The following is a 23,858-nucleotide window of genomic DNA, read 5'->3' as shown; positions in this document are numbered from 1 at the left end:
GAAACCACTTTTGCACTTGTGTTAGTGTTGAAAAACCACTTTTCGCACTTGTGTTGGTGCAGGAAACCACTTTTGCACTTGTATTAGAGTGGAAAAACCACTTTTCGCACTTGTGTTAGTGTTGAAAAAATACTTTTCGCACTTGTGTTAGGGTTGAAAAACCACTTTTCGCACTTGTGTTGGTGCAGGAAACCACTTTTGCACTTGTAATAGTGTGGAAAAACCACTTTTTGCACTTGTGATAGTGTTGAAAAACCACTTTTCGCACTTGTGTTAGTGTTGAAAAACCACTTTTGCACTTGTGTTGGTGCAGGAAACCACTTTTGCACTTGTATTAGTGTGGAAAAACCACTTTTTGCACTTGTGTTAGTGTTGAAAAACCACTTTTCGCACTGGTGTTGGTGAAGGAAACCACTTTTCGCACTTGTGTTAGTGTTGAAAATCCACTTTTCGCACATGTGTTAGTGAAGGAAACCACGTTTTGCACTTGTGTTGGTGCCGGAAACCACTTTTGCACTTGTATTAGTGTGGAAAAACCACTTTTCGCACTTGTGTTAGTGTTGAAAAACCACTTTTCGCACTGGTGTTGGTGAAGGAAACCACTTTTCACACTTGTGTTAGTGTTGAAAACCCACTTTTCGCACATGTGTTAGTGAAGGAAACCACTTTTCGCCCTTGTGTTAGTGTTGAAAAACCACTTTCCGCATTTGTGTTGGTGCAGGAAACCACTTTTGCACTTGTATTAGTGTGGAAAAACCACTTTTTGCACTTGTTTTAGTGTTGAAAAACCACTTTTCGCACTGGTGTTGGTGAAGGAAACCACTTTTCACACTTGTGTTAGTGTTGAAAAACCACTTTTCGCACTTGTGTTAGTGAAGGAAACCACTTTTTGCACTTGTGTTAGTGTTGAAAACTCACTTTTCGCACTTGTGTTAGTGTTGAAAATCCACTTTTCCCACTTGTGTTGGTGCAGGAAACCACCTTTGCACTTGTATTAGTGTGGAAAAAACACTTTTTGCACTTGGGATAGTATTGAAAAACCACTTTTCGCACTTGTGTTAATGTTGAAAAACCACTTTTCGCACTTGTGTTGGTGCAGGAAACCAGTTTTGCACTTGTATTAGTGTGGAAAAAACACTTTTTGCACTTGTGATAGTGTTGAAAAATCACTTTTCGCACTTGTGTTAGTGTTGAAAAACCACTTTTCGCACCTGTGTTAGTGAAGGAAACCACTTTTCGCACTTGTGTTAGTGTTGAAAACCCACTTTTCGCACTTGTGTTAGTGTTGAAAATCCACTTTCCGCACTTGTGTTGGTGCAGGAAACCACTTTTGCACTTGTAATAGTGTGGAAAAAACACTTTTTGCACTTGTGATAGTGTTGAAAAACCACTTTTCGCACTTGTGTTGGTGCAGGAAACCACTTTTCTACTTGTATTAGTGTGCAAAAAACACTTTTTGTACTTGTGATAGTGTTGAAAAACCACTTTTCGCACTTGTGTTAGTGTTGAAAAACCACTTTTCGCACTTGTGTTGGTGCAGGAAACCACTTTTGCACTTGTATTAGTGTGGAAAAAACACTTTTTGCACTTGTGATAGTGTTGAAAAACACTTTTTGCACTTGTGATAGTGTTGAAAAAGCACTTTTCGCACTTGTGTTGGTGCAGGAAACCACTTTTGCACTTGTATTAGTGTGGAAAAACCACTTTTCGCACTTGTGTTAGTGTTGAAAAACCACTTTTCACACATGTGTTAGTGTTGAAAAACCACTTTTTGCACTTGTGTTAGTGAAGGAAACCACTTTTCGCACTTGTGTTAGTGTTGAAAACCCACTTTTCGCACTTGTGTTAGTGTTGAAAATCCACTTTTCGCACTTGTGTTGGTGCAGGAAATCACTTTAGCACTTGTATTAGTGTGGAAAAACCACTTTTCGCACTTGTGTTAGTGTTGAACAACCACTTTTCGCACTTGTGTTAGTGTTGAAAAACCACTTTTCGCACTTGTGTTAGTGAAGGAAACCACTTTTCGCACTTGTGTTAGTGTTGAAAACCCACCTTTCGCACTTGTGTTAGTGTTGAAAATCCACTTTTTGCACTTGTGTTGGTGCAGGAAACCACTTTTGCACTTGTGTTAGTGTTGAAAAACCACTTTTCGCACTTGTGTTGGTGCAGGAAACCACTTTTGCACTTGTATTAGAGTGGAAAAACCACTTTTCGCACTTGTGTTAGTGTTGAAAAAATACTTTTCGCACTTGTGTTAGGGTTGAAAAACCACTTTTCGCACTTGTGTTGGTGCAGGAAACCACTTTTGCACTTGTAATAGTGTGGAAAAACCACTTTTTGCACTTGTGATAGTGTTGAAAAACCACTTTTCGCACTTGTGTTAGTGTTGAAAAACAACTTTTGCACTTGTGTTGGTGCAGGAAACCACTTTTGCACTTGTATTAGTGTGGAAAAACCACTTTTCGCACTTGTGTTAGTATTGAAAAACCACTTTTCGCACTGGTGTTGGTGAAGGAAACCACTTTTCACACTTGTGTTAGTGTTGAAAACCCACTTTTCACACATGTGTTAGTGAAGGAAACCACTTTTCGCACTTGTGTTAGCGTTGAAAAACCACTTTCCGCACTTGTGTTGGTGCAGGAAACCACTTTTGCACTTGTATTAGTGTGGAAAAACCACTTTTTGCACTTGTGTTAGTGTTGAAAAAACACTTTTTGCACTGGTGTTGGTGAAGGAAACCACTTTCCACACTTGTGTTAGTGTTGAAAACCCACTTTTCGCACTTGTGTTAGTGAAGGAAACCACTTTTCGCACTTGTGTTAGTGTTGAAAACCCACTTTTCGCACTTGTGTTAGTGTTGAAAATCCACTTTTCCCACTTGTGTTGGTGCAGGAAACCACTTTTGCACTTGTATTAGTGTGGAAAAAACACTTTTTGCACTTGGGATAGTGTTGAAAAACCACTTTTCGCACTTGTGTTAGTGTTGAAAAACCACTTTTCGCACTTGTGTTGGTGCACGAAACCACTTTTGCACTTGTATTAGTGTGGAAAAACCACTTTTCGCACTTGTGTTTGTGTTGAAAAACCACTTTTCACACATGTGTTAGTGTTGAAAAACCACTTTTTGCACTTGTGTTAGTGAAGGAAACCACTTTTCGCACTTGTGTTGGTGTTGAAAACCCACTTTTCGCACTTGTGTTAGTGTTGAAAATCCACTTTTCGCACTTGTGTTGGTGCAGGAAACCACTTTTGCACTTGTATTAGTGTGCAAAAAACACTTTTTGTACTTGTGATAGTGTTGAAAAACCACTTTTCGCACTTGTGTTAGTGTTGAAAAACCACTTTTCGCACTTGTGTTGGTGCAGGAAACCACTTTTGCACTTGTATTAGTGTGGAAAAAACACTTTTTGCACTTGTGATAGTGTTGAAAAACCACTTTTCGCACTTGTGTTAGTGTTGAAAAACCACTTTTCGCACTTGTGTTGGTGCAGGAAACCACTTTTGTACTTGTATTAGTGTGGAAAAACCAGTTTTCGTACTTGTGTTAGTGTTGAAAAACCACTTTTCGCACTGGTGTTGGTGAAGGAAACCACTTTTCGCACTTGTGTTAGTGTTGAAAATCCACTTTTCGCACATGTGTTAGTGAAGGAAACCACGTTTTGCACTTGTGTTGGTGCCGGAAACCACTTTTGCACTTGTATTAGTGTGGAAAAACCACTTTTCGCACTTGTGTTAGTGTTGAAAAACCACTTTTCGCACTGGTGTTGGTGAAGGAAACCACTTTTCACACTTGTGTTAGTGTTGAAAACCCACTTTTCGCACATGTGTTAGTGAAGGAAACCACTTTTCGCCCTTGTGTTAGTGTTGAAAAACCACTTTCCGCATTTGTGTTGGTGCAGGAAACCACTTTTGCACTTGTATTAGTGTGGAAAAACCACTTTTTGCACTTGTTTTAGTGTTGAAAAACCACTTTTCGCACTGGTGTTGGTGAAGGAAACCACTTTTCACACTTGTGTTAGTGTTGAAAAACCACTTTTCGCACTTGTGTTAGTGAAGGAAACCACTTTTTGCACTTGTGTTAGTGTTGAAAACTCACTTTTCGCACTTGTGTTAGTGTTGAAAATCCACTTTTCCCACTTGTGTTGGTGCAGGAAACCACCTTTGCACTTGTATTAGTGTGGAAAAAACACTTTTTGCACTTGGGATAGTATTGAAAAACCACTTTTCGCACTTGTGTTAATGTTGAAAAACCACTTTTCGCACTTGTGTTGGTGCAGGAAACCAGTTTTGCACTTGTATTAGTGTGGAAAAAACACTTTTTGCACTTGTGATAGTGTTGAAAAATCACTTTTCGCACTTGTGTTAGTGTTGAAAAACCACTTTTCGCACCTGTGTTAGTGAAGGAAACCACTTTTCGCACTTGTGTTAGTGTTGAAAACCCACTTTTCGCACTTGTGTTAGTGTTGAAAATCCACTTTCCGCACTTGTGTTGGTGCAGGAAACCACTTTTGCACTTGTAATAGTGTGGAAAAAACACTTTTTGCACTTGTGATAGTGTTGAAAAACCACTTTTCGCACTTGTGTTGGTGCAGGAAACCACTTTTCTACTTGTATTAGTGTGCAAAAAACACTTTTTGTACTTGTGATAGTGTTGAAAAACCACTTTTCGCACTTGTGTTAGTGTTGAAAAACCACTTTTCGCACTTGTGTTGGTGCAGGAAACCACTTTTGCACTTGTATTAGTGTGGAAAAAACACTTTTTGCACTTGTGATAGTGTTGAAAAACACTTTTTGCACTTGTGATAGTGTTGAAAAAGCACTTTTCGCACTTGTGTTGGTGCAGGAAACCACTTTTGCACTTGTATTAGTGTGGAAAAACCACTTTTCGCACTTGTGTTAGTGTTGAAAAACCACTTTTCACACATGTGTTAGTGTTGAAAAACCACTTTTTGCACTTGTGTTAGTGAAGGAAACCACTTTTCGCACTTGTGTTAGTGTTGAAAACCCACTTTTCGCACTTGTGTTAGTGTTGAAAATCCACTTTTCGCACTTGTGTTGGTGCAGGAAATCACTTTAGCACTTGTATTAGTGTGGAAAAACCACTTTTCGCACTTGTGTTAGTGTTGAACAACCACTTTTCGCACTTGTGTTAGTGTTGAAAAACCACTTTTCGCACTTGTGTTAGTGAAGGAAACCACTTTTCGCACTTGTGTTAGTGTTGAAAACCCACCTTTCGCACTTGTGTTAGTGTTGAAAATCCACTTTTTGCACTTGTGTTGGTGCAGGAAACCACTTTTGCACTTGTGTTAGTGTTGAAAAACCACTTTTCGCACTTGTGTTGGTGCAGGAAACCACTTTTGCACTTGTATTAGAGTGGAAAAACCACTTTTCGCACTTGTGTTAGTGTTGAAAAAATACTTTTCGCACTTGTGTTAGGGTTGAAAAACCACTTTTCGCACTTGTGTTGGTGCAGGAAACCACTTTTGCACTTGTAATAGTGTGGAAAAACCACTTTTTGCACTTGTGATAGTGTTGAAAAACCACTTTTCGCACTTGTGTTAGTGTTGAAAAACAACTTTTGCACTTGTGTTGGTGCAGGAAACCACTTTTGCACTTGTATTAGTGTGGAAAAACCACTTTTCGCACTTGTGTTAGTATTGAAAAACCACTTTTCGCACTGGTGTTGGTGAAGGAAACCACTTTTCACACTTGTGTTAGTGTTGAAAACCCACTTTTCACACATGTGTTAGTGAAGGAAACCACTTTTCGCACTTGTGTTAGCGTTGAAAAACCACTTTCCGCACTTGTGTTGGTGCAGGAAACCACTTTTGCACTTGTATTAGTGTGGAAAAACCACTTTTTGCACTTGTGTTAGTGTTGAAAAAACACTTTTTGCACTGGTGTTGGTGAAGGAAACCACTTTCCACACTTGTGTTAGTGTTGAAAACCCACTTTTCGCACTTGTGTTAGTGAAGGAAACCACTTTTCGCACTTGTGTTAGTGTTGAAAACCCACTTTTCGCACTTGTGTTAGTGTTGAAAATCCACTTTTCCCACTTGTGTTGGTGCAGGAAACCACTTTTGCACTTGTATTAGTGTGGAAAAAACACTTTTTGCACTTGGGATAGTGTTGAAAAACCACTTTTCGCACTTGTGTTAGTGTTGAAAAACCACTTTTCGCACTTGTGTTGGTGCACGAAACCACTTTTGCACTTGTATTAGTGTGGAAAAACCACTTTTCGCACTTGTGTTTGTGTTGAAAAACCACTTTTCACACATGTGTTAGTGTTGAAAAACCACTTTTTGCACTTGTGTTAGTGAAGGAAACCACTTTTCGCACTTGTGTTGGTGTTGAAAACCCACTTTTCGCACTTGTGTTAGTGTTGAAAATCCACTTTTCGCACTTGTGTTGGTGCAGGAAACCACTTTTGCACTTGTATTAGTGTGCAAAAAACACTTTTTGTACTTGTGATAGTGTTGAAAAACCACTTTTCGCACTTGTGTTAGTGTTGAAAAACCACTTTTCGCACTTGTGTTGGTGCAGGAAACCACTTTTGCACTTGTATTAGTGTGGAAAAAACACTTTTTGCACTTGTGATAGTGTTGAAAAACCACTTTTCGCACTTGTGTTGGTGCAGGAAACCACTTTTGTACTTGTATTAGTGTGGAAAAACCAGTTTTCGTACTTGTGTTAGTGTTGAAAAACCACTTTTCGCACTGGTGTTGGTGAAGGAAACCACTTTTCGCACTTGTGTTAGTGTTGAAAATCCACTTTTCGCACATGTGTTAGTGAAGGAAACCACGTTTTGCACTTGTGTTGGTGCCGGAAACCACTTTTGCACTTGTATTAGTGTGGAAAAACCACTTTTCGCACTTGTGTTAGTGTTGAAAAACCACTTTTCGCACTGGTGTTGGTGAAGGAAACCACTTTTCACACTTGTGTTAGTGTTGAAAACCCACTTTTCGCACATGTGTTAGTGAAGGAAACCACTTTTCGCCCTTGTGTTAGTGTTGAAAAACCACTTTCCGCATTTGTGTTGGTGCAGGAAACCACTTTTGCACTTGTATTAGTGTGGAAAAACCACTTTTTGCACTTGTTTTAGTGTTGAAAAACCACTTTTCGCACTGGTGTTGGTGAAGGAAACCACTTTTCACACTTGTGTTAGTGTTGAAAAACCACTTTTCGCACTTGTGTTAGTGAAGGAAACCACTTTTTGCACTTGTGTTAGTGTTGAAAACTCACTTTTCGCACTTGTGTTAGTGTTGAAAATCCACTTTTCCCACTTGTGTTGGTGCAGGAAACCACCTTTGCACTTGTATTAGTGTGGAAAAAACACTTTTTGCACTTGGGATAGTATTGAAAAACCACTTTTCGCACTTGTGTTAATGTTGAAAAACCACTTTTCGCACTTGTGTTGGTGCAGGAAACCAGTTTTGCACTTGTATTAGTGTGGAAAAAACACTTTTTGCACTTGTGATAGTGTTGAAAAATCACTTTTCGCACTTGTGTTAGTGTTGAAAAACCACTTTTCGCACCTATGTTAGTGAAGGAAACCACTTTTCGCACTTGTGTTAGTGTTGAAAACCCACTTTTCGCACTTGTGTTAGTGTTGAAAATCCACTTTCCGCACTTGTGTTGGTGCAGGAAACCACTTTTGCACTTGTAATAGTGTGGAAAAAACACTTTTTGCACTTGTGATAGTGTTGAAAAACCACTTTTCGCACTTGTGTTGGTGCAGGAAACCACTTTTCTACTTGTATTAGTGTGCAAAAAACACTTTTTGTACTTGTGATAGTGTTGAAAAACCACTTTTCGCACTTGTGTTAGTGTTGAAAAACCACTTTTCGCACTTGTGTTGGTGCAGGAAACCACTTTTGCACTTGTATTAGTGTGGAAAAAACACTTTTTGCACTTGTGATAGTGTTGAAAAACCACTTTTCGCACTTGTGTTAGTGTTGAAAAACCACCTTTCGCACTTGTGTTGGTGCAGGAAACCACTTTTGCACTTGTATTAGTGTGGAAAAACCAGTTTTCGTACTTGTGTTAGTGTTGAAAAACCACTTTTCGCACTGGTGTTGGTGAAGGAAACCACTTTTCGCACTTGTGTTAGTGTTGAAAATCCACTTTTCGCACATGTGTTAGTGAAGGAAACCACGTTTTGCACTTGTGTTGGTGCAGGAAACCACTTTTGCACTTGTATTAGTGTGGAAAAACCACTTTCGCACTTGTGTTAGTGTTGAAAAACCACTTTTCGCACTGGTGTTGGTGAAGGAAACCACTTTTCACACTTGTGTTAGTGTTGAAAACCCACTTTTCGCACATGTGTTAGTGAAGGAAACCACTTTTCGCCCTTGTGTTAGTGTTGAAAAACCACTTTCCGCATTTGTGTTGGTGCAGGAAACCACTTTTGCACTTGTATTAGTGTGGAAAAACCACTTTTTGCACTTGTGTTAGTGTTGAAAAACCACTTTTCGCACTGGTGTTGGTGAAGGAAACCACTTTTCACACTTGTGTTAGTCTTGAAAAACCACTTTTCGCACTTGTGTTAGTGAAGGAAACCACTTTTTGCACTTGTGTTAGTGTTGAAAACCCACTTTTTGCACTTGTGTTAGTGTTGAAAATCCACTTTTTCCACTTGTGTTGGTGCAGGAAACCACCTTTGCACTTGTATTAGTGTGGAAAAAACACTTTTTGCACTTTGGATAGTATTGAAAAACCACTTTTCGCACTTGTGTTAATGTTGAAAAACCACTTTTCGCACTTGTCTTGGTGCAGGAAACCAGTTTTGCACTTGTATTAGTGTGGAAAAAACACTTTTTGCACTTGTGATAGTGTTGAAAAATCACTTTTCGCACTTCTGTTAGTGTTGAAAAACCACTTTTCGCACCTGTGTTAGTGTTGAAAATCCACTTTTTGTACTTGTGTTGGTGCAGGAAACCACTTTTGCACTTGTGTTAGTGTTGAAAAACCACTTTTCGCACTTGTGTTGGTGCAGGAAACCACTTTTGCACTTGTATTAGAGTGGAAAAACCACTTTTCGCACTTGTGTTAGTGTTGAAAAAACACTTTTCGCACTTGTGTTAGGGTTGAAAAACCACTTTTCGCACTTGTGTTGGTGCAGGAAACCACTTTTGCACTTATAATAGTGTGGAAAAACCACTTTTTGCACTTGTGGTATTGTTGAAAAACCAGTTTTCGCACTTGTGTTAGTGTTGAAAAACCACTTTTCCACTTGTGTTGGTGTTGAAAAACCACTTTTCACACATGTGTTAGTGTTGAAAAACCACTTTTTGCACTTGTGTTAGTGAAGGAAACCACTTTTCGCACTTGTATTAGTGTTGAAAACCCACTTTTCGCACTTGTGTTAGTGTTGAAAATCCACTTTTCGCACTTGTGTTGGTGCAGGAAACCACTTTTGCACTTGTATTAGTGTGCAAAAAACGCTTTTTGTACTTGTGATAGTGTTGAAAAACCACTTTTCGCACTTGTGTTAGTGTTGAAAAACCACTTTTCGCACTTGTGTTGGTGCAGGAAACCACTTTTGCAGTTGTATTAGTGTGGAAAAAACACTTTTTGCACTTGTGATAGTGTTGAAAATCCACTTTTCGCACTTGTGTTAGTGTTGAAAAACCACTTTTCGCACTTGTGTTGGTGCAGGAAACCACTTTTGCACTTGTATTAGTGTTGAAAATCCACTTTTCGCACATGTGTTAGTGAAGGAAACCACGTTTTGCACTTGTGTTGGTGCAGGAAACCACTTTTGCACTTGTATTAGTGTGGAAAAACCACTTTTCGCACTTGTGTTAGTGTTGAAAAACCACTTTTCGCACTGGTGTTGGTGAAGGAAACCACTTTTCGCACTTGTGTTAGTGTTGAAAATCCACTTTTCGCACATGTGTTAGTGAAGGAAACCACGTTTTGCACTTGTGTTGGTGCAGGAAACCACTTTTGCACTTGTATTAGTGTGGAAAAACCACTTTTCGCACTGGTGTTGGTGAAGGAAACCACTTTTCACACTTGTGTTAGTGTTGAAAACCCACTTTTCGCACATGTGTTAGTGAAGGAAACCACTTTTCGCCCTTGTGTTAGTGTTGAAAAACCACTTTCCGCATTTGTGTTGGTGCAGGAAACCACTTTTGCACTTGTATTAGTGTGGAAAAACCACTTTTTGCACTTGTGTTAGTGTTGAAAAACCACTTTTCGCACTGGTGTTGGTGAAGGAAACCACTTTTCACACTTGTGTTAGTGTTGAAAAACCACTTTTCGCACTTGTGTTAGTGAAGGAAACCACTTTTTGCACTTGTGTTAGTGTTGAAAACCCACTTTTCGCACTTGTGTTAGTGTTGAAAATCCACTTTTCCCACTTGTGTTGGTGCAGGAAACCACCTTTGCACTTGTATTAGTGTGGAAAAAACACTTTTTGCACTTGGGATAGTATTGAAAAACCACTTTTCGCACTTGTGTTAATGTTGAAAAACCACTTTTCGCACTTGTGTTGGTGCAGGAAACCAGTTTTGCACTTGTATTAGTGTGGAAAAAACACTTTTTGCACTTGTGATAGTGTTGAAAAATCACTTTTCGCACTTGTGTTAGTGTTGAAAAACCACTTTTCGCACCTGTGTTAGTGTTGAAAAACCACTTTTGCACTTGTGTTTGTGTTGAAAAACCACTTTTTGCACTTGTGTTAGTGACGGAAACCACTTTTCGCACTTGTATTAGTGTTGAAAACCCACTTTTCGCACTTGTGTTAGTGTTGAAAATCCACTTTTCGCACTTGTGTTGGTGCAGGAAACCACTTTTGCACTTGTATTAGTGTGCAAAAAACACTTTTTGTACTTGTGATAGTGTTGAAAAACCACTTTTCGCACTTGTGTTAGTGTTGAAAAACCACTTTTCGCACTTGTGTTGGTGCAGGAAACCACTTTTGCACTTGTATTAGTGTGGAAAAAACACTTTTTGCACTTGTGATAGTGTTGAAAAACCACTTTTCGCACTTGTGTTAGTGTTGAAAAACCACTTTTCGCACTTGTGTTGGTGCAGGAAACCACTTTTGCACTTGTATTAGTGTGGAAAAACCAGTTTTCGTACTTGTGTTAGTGTTGAAAAACCACTTTTCGCACTGGTGTTGGTGAAGGAAACCACTTTTCGCACTTGTGTTAGTGTTGAAAATCCACTTTTCGCACATGTGTTAGTGAAGGAAACCACGTTTTGCACTTGTGTTGGTGCAGGAAACCACTTTTGCACTTGTATTAGTGTGGAAAAACCACTTTTCGCACTTGTGTTAGTGTTGAAAAACCACTTTTCGCACTGGTGTTGGTGAAGGAAACCACTTTTCGCACTTGTGTTAGTGTTGAAAATCCACTTTTCGCACATGTGTTAGTGAAGGAAACCACTTTTCGCACTGGTGTTGGTGAAGGAAACCACTTTTCACACTTGTGTTAGTGTTGAAAACCCACTTTTCGCACATGTGTTAGTGAAGGAAACCACTTTTCGCACTGGTGTTGGTGAAGGAAACCACTTTTCACACTTGTGTTAGTGTTGAAAACCCACTTTTTGCACTTGTGATAGTGTTGAAAAACCACTTTTCGCACTTGTGTTAGTGTTGAAAAACCACTTTTCGCACTTGTGTTAGTGTTGAAAAACCACTTTTCGCACTGGTGTTGGTGAAGGAAACCACTTTTCGCACTTGTGTTAGTGTTGAAAATCCACTTTTCGCACATGTGTTAGTGAAGGAAACCACTTTTCGCACTGGTGTTGGTGAAGGAAACCACTTTTCACACTTGTGTTAGTGTTGAAAACCCACTTTTTGCACTTGTGATAGTGTTGAAAAACCACTTTTCGCACTTGTGTTAGTGTTGAAAAACCACTTTTCGCACTTGTGTTGGTGCAGGAAACCACTTTTGCACTTGTATTAGTGTGGAAAAACCAGTTTTCGTACTTGTGTTAGTGTTGAAAAACCACTTTTCGCACTGGTGTTGGTGAAGGAAACCACTTTTCGCACTTGTGTTAGTGTTGAAAATCCACTTTTCGCACATGTGTTAGTGAAGGAAACCACGTTTTGCACTTGTGTTGGTGCAGGAAACCACTTTTGCACTTGTATTAGTGTGGAAAAACCACTTTTCGCACTTGTGTTAGTGTTGAAAAACCACTTTTCGCACTGGTGTTGGTGAAGGAAACCACTTTTCGCACTTGTGTTAGTGTTGAAAATCCACTTTTCGCACATGTGTTAGTGAAGGAAACCACTTTTCGCACTGGTGTTGGTGAAGGAAACCACTTTTCACACTTGTGTTAGTGTTGAAAACCCACTTTTCGCACATGTGTTAGTGAAGGAAACCACTTTTCGCACTTGTGTTAGTGTTTAAAAACCACTTTTCGCACTTGTGTTGGTGCAGGAAACCAGTTTTGCACTTGTATTAGTGTGGAAAAAACACTTTTTGCACTTGTGATAGTGTTGAAAAAACCACTTTTCGCACTTGTGTTGGTGCAGAAAACCACTTTTGCACTTGTATTAGTGTGGAAAAACCACTTTTTGCACTTGTGTTAGTGTTGAAAAACCACTTTTCGCACTTGTGTTAGTGTTGAAAAACCACTTTTCGCACTTGTGTTAGTGAAGGAAACCACTTTTCACACTTGTGTTAGTGTTGAAAACCCACTTTTCGCACTTGTGTTAGTGTTGAAAATCCACTTTTCGCACTTGTGTTGGTGCAGGAAACCACTTTTGCACTTGTAAGTGTGGAAAAACCACTTTTCGCACTTGTGTTAGTGTTGAAAATCCACTTTTCCCACTTGTGTTGGTACAGGAAACCACTTTTGCACTTGTATTAGTGTGGAAAAACCACTTTTCGCACTGGTGTTGGTGAAGGAAACCACTTTTCACACTTGTGTTAGTGTTGAAAACCCACTTTTCGCACATGTGTTAGTGAAGGAAACCACTTTTCGCACTTGTGTTAGCGTTGAAAAACCACTTTCCGCACTTGTGTTGGTGCAGGAAACCACTTTTGCACTTGTATTAGTGTGGAAAAACCACTTTTTGCACTTGTGTTAATGTTGAAAAAACACTTTTCGCACTGGTGTTGGTGAAGGAAACCACTTTTCACACTTGTGTTAGTGTTGAAAAACCACTTTTCGCACTTGTGTTAGTGAAGGAAACCACTTTTCGCACTTGTGTTATTGTTGAAAACCCACTTTTCGCACTTGTGTTAGTGTTGAAAATCCACTTTTCCCACTTGTGTTGGTGCAGGAGCGCACTTTTGCACTTGTATTAGTGTGGAAAAAACACTTTTTGCACTTGGGATAGTGTTGAAAAACCACTTTTCGCACTTGTGTTAGTGTTGAAAAACCACTTTTCGCACTTGTGTTGGTGCAGGAAACCAGTTTTGCACTTGTATTAGTGTGGAAAAAACACTTTTTGCACTTGTGATAGTGTTGAAAAACACTTTTTGCACTTGTGATAGTGTTGAAAAACCACTTTTCGCACTTGTATTGGTGCAGGAAACCACTTTTGCACTTGTATTAGTGTGGAAAAACCACTTTTCGCACTTGTGTTAGTGTTGAAAAACCACTTTTCACACATGTGTTAGTGTTGAAAAACCACTTTTTGCACTTGTGTTAGTGAAGGAAACCACTTTTCGCACTTGTGTTAGTGTTGAAAACCCACTTTTCGCACTTGTGTTAGTGTTGAAAATCCACTTTTCGCACTTGTGTTGGTGCAGGAAATCACTTTTGCACTTGTATTAGTGTGGAAAAACCACTTTTCGCACTTGTGTTAGTGTTGAACAACCACTTTTCGCACTTGTGTTAGTGTTGAAAAACCACTTTTCGCACTTGTGTTAGTGAAAGAAACCACTTTTCGCACTTGTGTTAGTGTTGAAAACCCACCTTTCGCACTTGTGTTAGTGTTGAAAATCAAATTTTTGCACTTGTGTTGGTGCAGGAAACCACTTTTGCACTTGTGTTAGTGTTGAAAAACCACTTTTCGCACTTGTGTTGGTGCAGGAAACCACTTTTGCACTTGTATTAGAGTGGAAAAACCACTTTTCGCACTTGTGTTAGTGTTGAAAAAATACTTTTCGCACTTGTGTTAGGGTTGAAAAACCACTTTTCGCACTTGTGTTGGTGCAGGAAACCACTTTTGCACTTGTAATAGTGTGGAAAAACCACTTTTTGCACTTGTGATAGTGTTGAAAAACCACTTTTCGCACTTGTGTTAGTGTTGAAAAACCACTTTTGCACTTGTGTTGGTGCAGGAAACCACTTTTGCACTTGTATTAGTGTGGAAAAACCACTTTTCGCACTTGTGTTAGTATTGAAAAACCACTTTTCGCACTGGTGTTGGTGAAGGAAACCACTTTTCACACTTGTGTTAGTGTTGAAAACCCACTTTTCACACATGTGTTAGTGAAGGAAACCACTTTTCGCACTTGTGTTAGCGTTGAAAAACCACTTTCCGCACTTGTGTTGGTGCAGGAAACCACTTTTGCACTTGTATTAGTGTGGAAAAACCACTTTTTGCACTTGTGTTAGTGTTGAAAAAACACTTTTCGCACTGGTGTTGGTGAAGGAAACCACTTTTCACACTTGTGTTAGTGTTGAAAAACCACTTTTCGCACTTGTGTTAGTGAAGGAAACCACTTTTTGCACTTGTGTTAGTGTGGAAAAAACACTTTTTGCACTTGTGTTGGTGAAGGAAACCACTTTTCACACTTGTGTTAGTGTTGAAAAACCACTTTTCGCACTTGTGTTAGTGAAGGAAACCACCTTTGCACTTGTATTAGTGTGGAAAAAACACTTTTTGCACTTGTGATAGTGTTGAAAAAACCACTTTTCGCACTTGTGTTGGTGCAGGAAACCACTTTTGCACTTGTATTAGTGTGGAAAAACCACTTTTTGCACTTGTGTTAGTGTTGAAAAACCACTTTTCGCACTTGTGTTAGTGTTGAAAAACCACTTTTCGCACTTGTGTTAGTGAAGGAAACCACTTTTCACACTTGTGTTAGTGTTGAAAACCCACTTTTCGCACTTGTGTTCGTGTTGAAAATCCACTTTTCGCACTTGTGTTGGTGCAGGAAACCACTTTTGCACTTGTAATCGTGTGGAAAAACCACTTTTCGCACTTGTGTTAGTGTTGAAAATCCACTTTTCCCACTTGTGTTGGTACAGGAAACCACTTTTGCACTTGTATTAGTGTGGAAAAACCACTTTTCGCACTGGTGTTGGTGAAGGAAACCACTTTTCACACTTGTGTTAGTGTTGAAAACCCACTTTTCGCACATGTGTTAGTGAAGGAAACCACTGTTCGCACTTGTGTTAGCGTTGAAAAACCACTTTCCGCACTTGTGTTGGTGCAGGAAACCACTTTTGCACTTGTATTAGTGTGGAAAAACCACTTTTTGCACTTGTGTTAATGTTGAAAAAACACTTTTCGCACTGGTGTTGGTGAAGGAAACCACTTTTCACACTTGTGTTAGTGTTGAAAAACCACTTTTCGCACTTGTGTTAGTGAAGGAAACCACTTTTCGCACTTGTGTTAGTGTTGAAAACCCACTTTTCGCACTTGTGTTAGTGTTGAAAATCCACTTTTCCCACTTGTGTTGGTGCAGGAGCGCACTTTTGCACTTGTATTAGTGTGGAAAAAACACTTTTTGCACTTGGGATAGTGTTGAAAAACCACTTTTCGCACTTGTGTTAGTGTTGAAAAACCACTTTTCGCACTAGTGTTGGTGCAGGAAACCAGTTTTGCACTTGTATTAGTGTGGAAAAAACACTTTTTGCACTTGTGATAGTGTTGAAAAACAATTTTTGCACTTGTGATAGTGTTGAAAAACCACTTTTCGCACTTGTGTTGGTGCAGGAAACCACTTTTGCACTTGTATTAGTGTGGAAAAACCACTTTTCGCACTTGTGTTAGTGTTGAAAAACCACTTTTCACACATGTGTTAGTGTTGAAAAACCACTTTTTGCACTTGTGTTAGTGAAGGAAACCACTTTTCGCACTTGTGTTAGTGTTGAAAACCCACTTTTCGCACTTGTGTTAGTGTTGAAAATCCACTTTTCGCACTTGTGTTGGTGCAGGAAATCACTTTTGCACTTGTATTAGTGTGGAAAAACCACTTTTCGCACTTGTGTTAGTGTTGAACAACCACTTTTCGCACTTGTGTTAGTGTTGAAAAACCACTTTTCGCACTTGTGTTAGTGAAAGAAACCACTTTTCGCACTTGTGTTAGTGTTGAAAACCCACCTTTCGCACTTGTGTTAGTGTTGAAAATCCAATTTTTGCACTTGTGTTGGTGCAGGAAACCACTTTTGCACTTGTGTTAGTGTTGAAAAACCACTTTTCGCACTTGTGTTGGTGCAGGAAACCACTTTTGCACTTGTATTAGAGTGGAAAAACCACTTTTCGCACTTGTGTTAGTGTTGAAAAAATACTTTTCGCACTTGTGTTAGGGTTGAAAAACCACTTTTCGCACTTGTGTTGGTGCAGGAAACCACTTTTGCACTTGTAATAGTGTGGAAAAACCACTTTTTGCACTTGTGATAGTGTTGAAAAACCACTTTTCGCACTTGTGTTAGTGTTGAAAAACCACTTTTGCACTTGTGTTGGTGCAGGAAACCACTTTTGCACTTGTATTAGTGTGGAAAAACCACTTTTCGCACTTGTGTTAGTATTGAAAAACCACTTTTCGCACTGGTGTTGGTGAAGGAAACCACTTTTCACACTTGTGTTAGTGTTGAAAAACCACTTTTCGCACTTGTGTTAGTGTTGAAAAACCACTTTTCGCACTTGTGTTTGTGCAGGAAACCACTTTTGCACTTGTGTTAGTGTTGAAAAACCACTTTTCGCACTTGTGTTATTGTTGAAAAATCACTTTTCGCACTTGTGTTAGTGTTGAAAAACCACTTTTCGCACCTGTGTTAGTGAAGGAAACCACTTTTCGCACTTGTGTTAGTGTTGAAAAACCACTTTTCGCACTTGTGTTAGTGTTGAAAAACCACTTTTCGCACTTGTGATAGTGTTGAAAAACCACTTTTCGCACTTGTGTTGGTGCAGGAAACCACTTTTGCACTTGTATTAGAGTGGAAAAACCTCTTTTCGCACTTGTGTTCGTGTTGAAAAACCACTTTTCGCACTGGTGTTGGTGAAGGAAACCACTTTTCGCACTTGTGTTAGTGTTGAAAACCCACTTTTCACACATGTGTTAGTGAAGGAAACCACTTTTCGCACTTGTGTTAGTGTTGAAAAACCACTTTTCGCACTTGTGTTAGTGTTGAAAAACCACTTTTCGCACTTGTGATAGTGTTGAAAAACCACTTTTCGCGCTTGTGTTGGTGCAGGAAACCACTTTTGCACTTGTATTAGAGTGGAAAAACCTCTTTTCGCACTTGTGTTCGTGTTGAAAAACCACTTTCCGCACTTGTGTTGGTGCAGGAAACCACTTTTGCACTTGTGTTAGTGTTGAAAAACCACTTTTTGCACTTGTGTTAGTGTTGAAAAAACACTTTTTGCACTGGTGTTGGTGAAGGAAACCACTTTTCGCACTGGTGTTGGTGAAGGAAACCCCTTTTCCCACTTGTGTTGGTGCAGGAAACCACTTTTGCACTTGTATTAGTGTGGAAAAAACACTTATTGCACTTGGGATAGTGTTGAAAAACCACTTTTCGCACTTGTGTTAGTGTTGAAAAACCACTTTTCGCACTTGTGTTGGTGCAGGAAACCACTTTTGCACTTGTATTAGTGTGGAAAAAACACTTTTTGCACTTGGGATAGTGTTGAAAAACCACTTTTCGCACTTGTGTTAGTGTTTAAAAACCACTTTTCGCACTTGTGTTGGTGCAGGAAACCAGTTTTGCACTTGTATTAGTGTGGAAAAAACACTTTTTGCACTTGTGATAGTGTTGAAAAAACCACTTTTCGCACTTGTGTTGGTGCAGGAAACCACTTTTGCACTTGTATTAGTGTGGAAAAACCACTTTTTGCACTTGTGTTAGTGTTGAAAAACCACTTTTCGCACTTGTGTTAGTGTTGAAAAACCACTTTTCGCACTTGTGTTAGTGAAGGAAACCACTTTTCACACTTGTGTTAGTGTTGAAAACCCACTTTTCGCACTTGTGTTAGTGTTGAAAATCCACTTTTCGCACTTGTGTTGGTGCAGGAAACCACTTTTGCACTTGTAATAGTGTGGAAAAACCACTTTTCGCACTTGTGTTAGTGTTGAAAATCCACTTTTCCCACTTGTGTTGGTACAGGAAACCACTTTTGCACTTGTATTAGTGTGGAAAAACCACTTTTCGCACTGGTGTTGGTGAAGGAAACCACTTTTCACACTTGTGTTAGTGTTGAAAACCCACTTTTCGCACATGTGTTAGTGAAGGAAACCACTTTTCGCACTTGTGTTAGCGTTGAAAAACCACTTTCCGCACTTGTGTTGGTGCAGGAAACCACTTTTGCACTTGTATTAGTGTGGAAAAACCACTTTTTGCACTTGTGTTAATGTTGAAAAAACACTTTTCGCACTGGTGTTGGTGAAGGAAACCACTTTTCACACTTGTGTTAGTGTTGAAAAACCACTTTTCGCACTTGTGTTAGTGAAGGAAACCACTTTTCGCACTTGTGTTATTGTTGAAAACCCACTTTTCGCACTTGTGTTAGTGTTGAAAATCCACTTTTCCCACTTGTGTTGGTGCAGGAGCGCACTTTTGCACTTGTATTAGTGTGGAAAAAACACTTTTTGCACTTGGGATAGTGTTGAAAAACCACTTTTCGCACTTGTGTTAGTGTTGAAAAACCACTTTTCGCACTTGTGTTGGTGCAGGAAACCAGTTTTGCACTTGTATTAGTGTGGAAAAAACACTTTTTGCACTTGTGATAGTGTTGAAAAACACTTTTTGCACTTGTGATAGTGTTGAAAAACCACTTTTCGCACTTGTGTTGGTGCAGGAAACCACTTTTGCACTTGTATTAGTGTGGAAAAACCACTTTTCGCACTTGTGTTAGTGTTGAAAAACCACTTTTCACACATGTGTTAGTGTTGAAAAACCACTTTTTGCACTTGTGTTAGTGAAGGAAACCACTTTTCGCACTTGTGTTAGTGTTGAAAACCCACTTTTCGCACTTGTGTTAGTGTTGAAAATCCACTTTTCGCACTTGTGTTGGTGCAGGAAATCACTTTTGCACTTGTATTAGTGTGGAAAAACCACTTTTCGCACTTGTGTTAGTGTTGAACAACCACTTTTCGCACTTGTGTTAGTGTTGAAAAACCACTTTTCGCACTTGTGTTAGTGAAAGAAACCACTTTTCGCACTTGTGTTAGTGTTGAAAACCCACCTTTCGCACTTGTGTTAGTGTTGAAAATCCAATTTTTGCACTTGTGTTGGTGCAGGAAACCACTTTTGCACTTGTGTTAGTGTTGAAAAACCACTTTTCGCACTTGTGTTGGTGCAGGAAACCACTTTTGCACTTGTATTAGAGTGGAAAAACCACTTTTCGCACTTGTGTTAGTGTTGAAAAAATACTTTTCGCACTTGTGTTAGGGTTGAAAAACCACTTTTCGCACTTGTGTTGGTGCAGGAAACCACTTTTGCACTTGTAATAGTGTGGAAAAACCACTTTTTGCACTTGTGATAGTGTTGAAAAACCACTTTTCGCACTTGTGTTAGTGTTGAAAAACCACTTTTGCACTTGTGTTGGTGCAGGAAACCACTTTTGCACTTGTATTAGTGTGGAAAAACCACTTTTCGCACTTGTGTTAGTATTGAAAAACCACTTTTCGCACTGGTGTTGGTGAAGGAAACCACTTTTCACACTTGTGTTAGTGTTGAAAACCCACTTTTCACACATGTGTTAGTGAAGGAAACCACTTTTCGCACTTGTGTTAGCGTTGAAAAACCACTTACCGCACTTGTGTTGGTGCAGGAAACCACTTTTGCACTTGTATTAGTGTGGAAAAACCACTTTTTGCACTTGTGTTAGTGTTGAAAAAACACTTTTCGCACTGGAGTTGGTGAAGGAAACCACTTTTCACACTTGTGTTAGTGTTGAAAAACCACTTTTCGCACTTGTGTTAGTGAAGGAAACCACTTTTTGCACTTGTGTTAGTGTGGAAAAAACACTTTTTGCACTTGTGTTGGTGAAGGAAACCACTTTTCACACTTGTGTTAGTGTTGAAAAACCACTTTTCGCACTTGTGTTAGTGAAGGAAACCACCTTTGCACTTGTATTAGTGTGGAAAAAACACTTTTTGCACTTGGGATAGTATTGAAAAACCACTTTTCGCACTTGTGTTAATGTTGAAAAACCACTTTTCGCACTTGTGTTGGTGCAGGAAACCAGTTTTGCACTTGTATTAGTGTGGAAAAAACACTTTTTGCACTTGTGATAGTGTTGAAAAACCACTTTTCGCACTTGTGTTAGTGTTGAAAAACCACTTTTCGCACTTGTGTTGGTGCAGGAAACCACTTTTGCACTTGTCTTAGTGTGGAAAAACCAGTTTTCGTACTTGTGTTAGTGTTGAAAAACCACTTTTCGCACTGGTGTTGGTGAAGGAAACCACTTTTCACACTTGTGTTAGTGTTGAAAATCCACTTTTCGCACATGTGTTAGTGAAGGAAACCACGTTTTGCACTTGTGTTGGTGCAGGAAACCACTTTTGCACTTGTATTAGTGTGGAAAAACCACTTTTCGCACTTGTGTTAGTGTTGAAAAACCACTTTTCGCACTGGTGTTGGTGAAGGAAACCACTTTTCACACTTGTGTTAGTGTTGAAAACCCACTTTTCGCACATGTGTTAGTGAAGGAAACCACTTTTCGCCCTTGTGTTAGTGTTGAAAAACCACTTTCCGCATTTGTGTTGGTGCAGGAAACCACTTTTGCACTTGTATTAGTGTGGAAAAACCACTTTTTGCACTTGTGTTAGTGTTGAAAAACCACTTTTCGCACTGGTGTTGGTGAAGGAAACCACTTTTCACACTTGTGTTAGTGTTGAAAAACCACTTTTCGCACTTGTGTTAGTGAAGGAAACCACTTTTTGCACTTGTGTTAGTGTTGAAAACCCACTTTTTGCACTTGTGTTAGTGTTGAAAAGCCACTTTTCCCACTTGTGTTGGTGCAGGAAACCACCTTTGCACTTGTATTAGTGTGGAAAAAACACTTTTTGCACTTGGGATAGTATTGAAAAACCACTTTTCGCACTTGTTTTAATGTTGAAAAACCACTTTTCGCACTTGTGTTGGTGCAGGAAACCAGTTTTGCACTTGTATTAGTGTGGAAAAAACACTTTTTGCACTTGTGATAGTGTTGAAAAATCACTTTTCGCACTTGTGTTAGTGTTGAAAAACCACTTTTCACACCTGTGTTAGTGAAGGAAACCACTTTTCGCACTTGTGTTAGTGTTGAAAACCCACTTTTCGCACTTGTGTTAGTGTTGAAAATCCACTTTCCGCACTTGTGTTGGTGCAGGAAACCACTTTTGCACTTGTAATAGTGTGGAAAAAACACTTTTTGCACTTGTGATAGTGTTGAAACACCACTTTTCGCACTTGTGTTGGTGCAGGAAACCACTTTTCTACTTGTATTAGTGTGGAAAAACCACTTTTCGCACTTTTGTTAGTGTTGAAAAACCACTTTTCGCACTTGTGTTAGTGTTGAAAAACCACTTTTCGCACTTGTGTTAGTGTTGAAAAACCACTTTTCGCACTTGTGTTGGTGCAGGAAACCACTTTTGCACTTGTATTAGAGTGGAAAAACCTCTTTTCGCACTTGTGTTCGTGTTGAAAAACCACTTTTCGCACTTGTGTTGGTGAAGGAAACCACTTTTCGCACTTGTGTTAGTGTTGAAAACCCACTTTTCGCACATGTGTTAGTGAAGGAAACCACTTTTCGCACTTGTGTTAGTGTTGAAAAACCACTTTCCGCACTTGTGTTGGTGCAGGAAACCACTTTTGCACTTGTATTAGTGTTGAAAAACCACTTTTTGCACTTGTGTTGGTGCAGGAAACCACTTTTGCACTTGTATTAGTGTTGAAAACCCACTTTTTGCAGTTGTGTTAGTGTTGAAAAACCACTTTTCGCACTGGTGTTGGTGAAGGAAACCACTTTTTGCACTTGTGTTAGTGTTGAAAAACCACTTTTCGCACTGGTGTTGGTGAAGGAAACCACTTTTCCCACTTGTGTTGGTGCAGGAAACCACTTTTGCACTTGTATTAGTGTGGAAAAAACACTTATTGCACTTGGGATAGTGTTGAAAAACCACTTTTCGCACTTGTGTTAGTGTTGAAAAACCACTTTTCGCACTTGTATTGGTGCAGGAAACCACTTTTACACTTGTATTAGTGTGGAAAAAACACTTTTTGCACATGTGTTAGTGAAGGAAACCACTTTTCGCACTTGTGTTAGCGTTGAAAAACCACTTTCCGCACTTGTGTTGGTGCAGGAAACCACTTTTGCACTTGTATTAGTGTGGAAAAACCACGTTTTGCACTTGTGTTAGTGTTGAAAAAACACTTTTCGCACTGGTGTTGGTGAAGGAAACCACTTTTCACACTTGTGTTAGTGTTGAAAAAACACTTTTCGCACTTGTGTTAGTGAAGGAAACCACTTTTCGCACTTGTGTTAGTGTTGAAAACCCACTTTTCGCACTTGTGTTAGTGTTGAAAATCCACTTTTCCCACTTGTGTTGGTGCAGGAAAGCACTTTTGCACTTGTATTAGTGTGGAAAAAACACTTTTTGCACTTGGGATAGTGTTGAAAAACCACTTTTCGCACTTGTGTTAGTGTTGAAAAACCACTTTTCGCACTTGTGTTGGTGCAGGAAACCAGTTTTGCACTTGTATTAGTGTGGAAAAAACACTTTTTGCACTTGTGATAGTGTTGAAAAACACTTTTTGCACTTGTGATAGTGTTGAAAAACCACTTTTCGCACTTGTGTTGGTGCAGGAAACCACTTTTGCACTTGTATTAGTGTGGAAAAACCACTTTTCGCACTTGTGTTAGTGTTGAAAAACCACTTTTCACACATGTGTTAGTGTTGAAAAACCACTTTTTGCACTTGTGTTAGTGAAGGAAACCACTTTTCGCACTTGTGTTAGTGTTGAAAACCCAGTTTTCGCACTTGTGTTAGTGTTGAAAATCCACTTTTCGCACTTGTGTTGGTGCAGGAAATCACTTTTGCACTTGTATTAGTGTGGAAAAACCACTTTTCGCACTTGTGTTAGTGTTGAACAACCACTTTTCGCACTTGTGTTAGTGTTGAAAAACCACTTTTCGCACTTGTGTTAGTGAAGGAAACCACTTTTCGCACTTGTGTTAGTGTTGAAAACCCACCTTTCGCACTTGTGTTAGTGTTGAAAATCCACTTTTTGCACTTGTGTTGGTGCAGGAAACCACTTTTGCACTTGTGTTAGTTTTGAAAAACCACTTTTCGCACTTGTGTTGGTGCAGGAAACCAATTTTGCACTTGTATTAGAGTGGAAAAACCACTTTTCGCACTTGTGTTAGTGTTGAAAAAATACTTTTCGCACTTGTGTTAGGGTTGAAAAACCACTTTTCACACTTGTGTTGGTGCAGGAAACCACTTTTGCACTTGTAATAGTGTGGAAAAACCACTTTTTGCACTTGTGATAGTGTTGAAAAACCACTTTTCGCACTTGTGTTAGTGTTGAAAAACCACTTTTGCACTTGTGTTGGTGCAGGAAACCACTTTTGCACTTGTATTAGTGTGGAAAAACCAGTTTTCGCACTTGTGTTAGTATTGAAAAACCACTTTTCGCACTGGTGTTGGTGAAGGAAACCACTTTTCACACTTGTGTTAGTGTTGAAAACCCACTTTTCACACATGTGTTAGTGAAGGAAACCTCTTTTCGCACTT

Source organism: Myxine glutinosa, chromosome 5 (genome assembly GCF_964187855.1).
Source record: "Myxine glutinosa chromosome 5, kmMyxGlut1.1, whole genome shotgun sequence".
In the NCBI taxonomy this organism is placed as follows: domain Eukaryota; kingdom Metazoa; phylum Chordata; class Myxini; order Myxiniformes; family Myxinidae; genus Myxine; species Myxine glutinosa.
Note: the sequence above shows the minus strand (reverse complement) of the source record.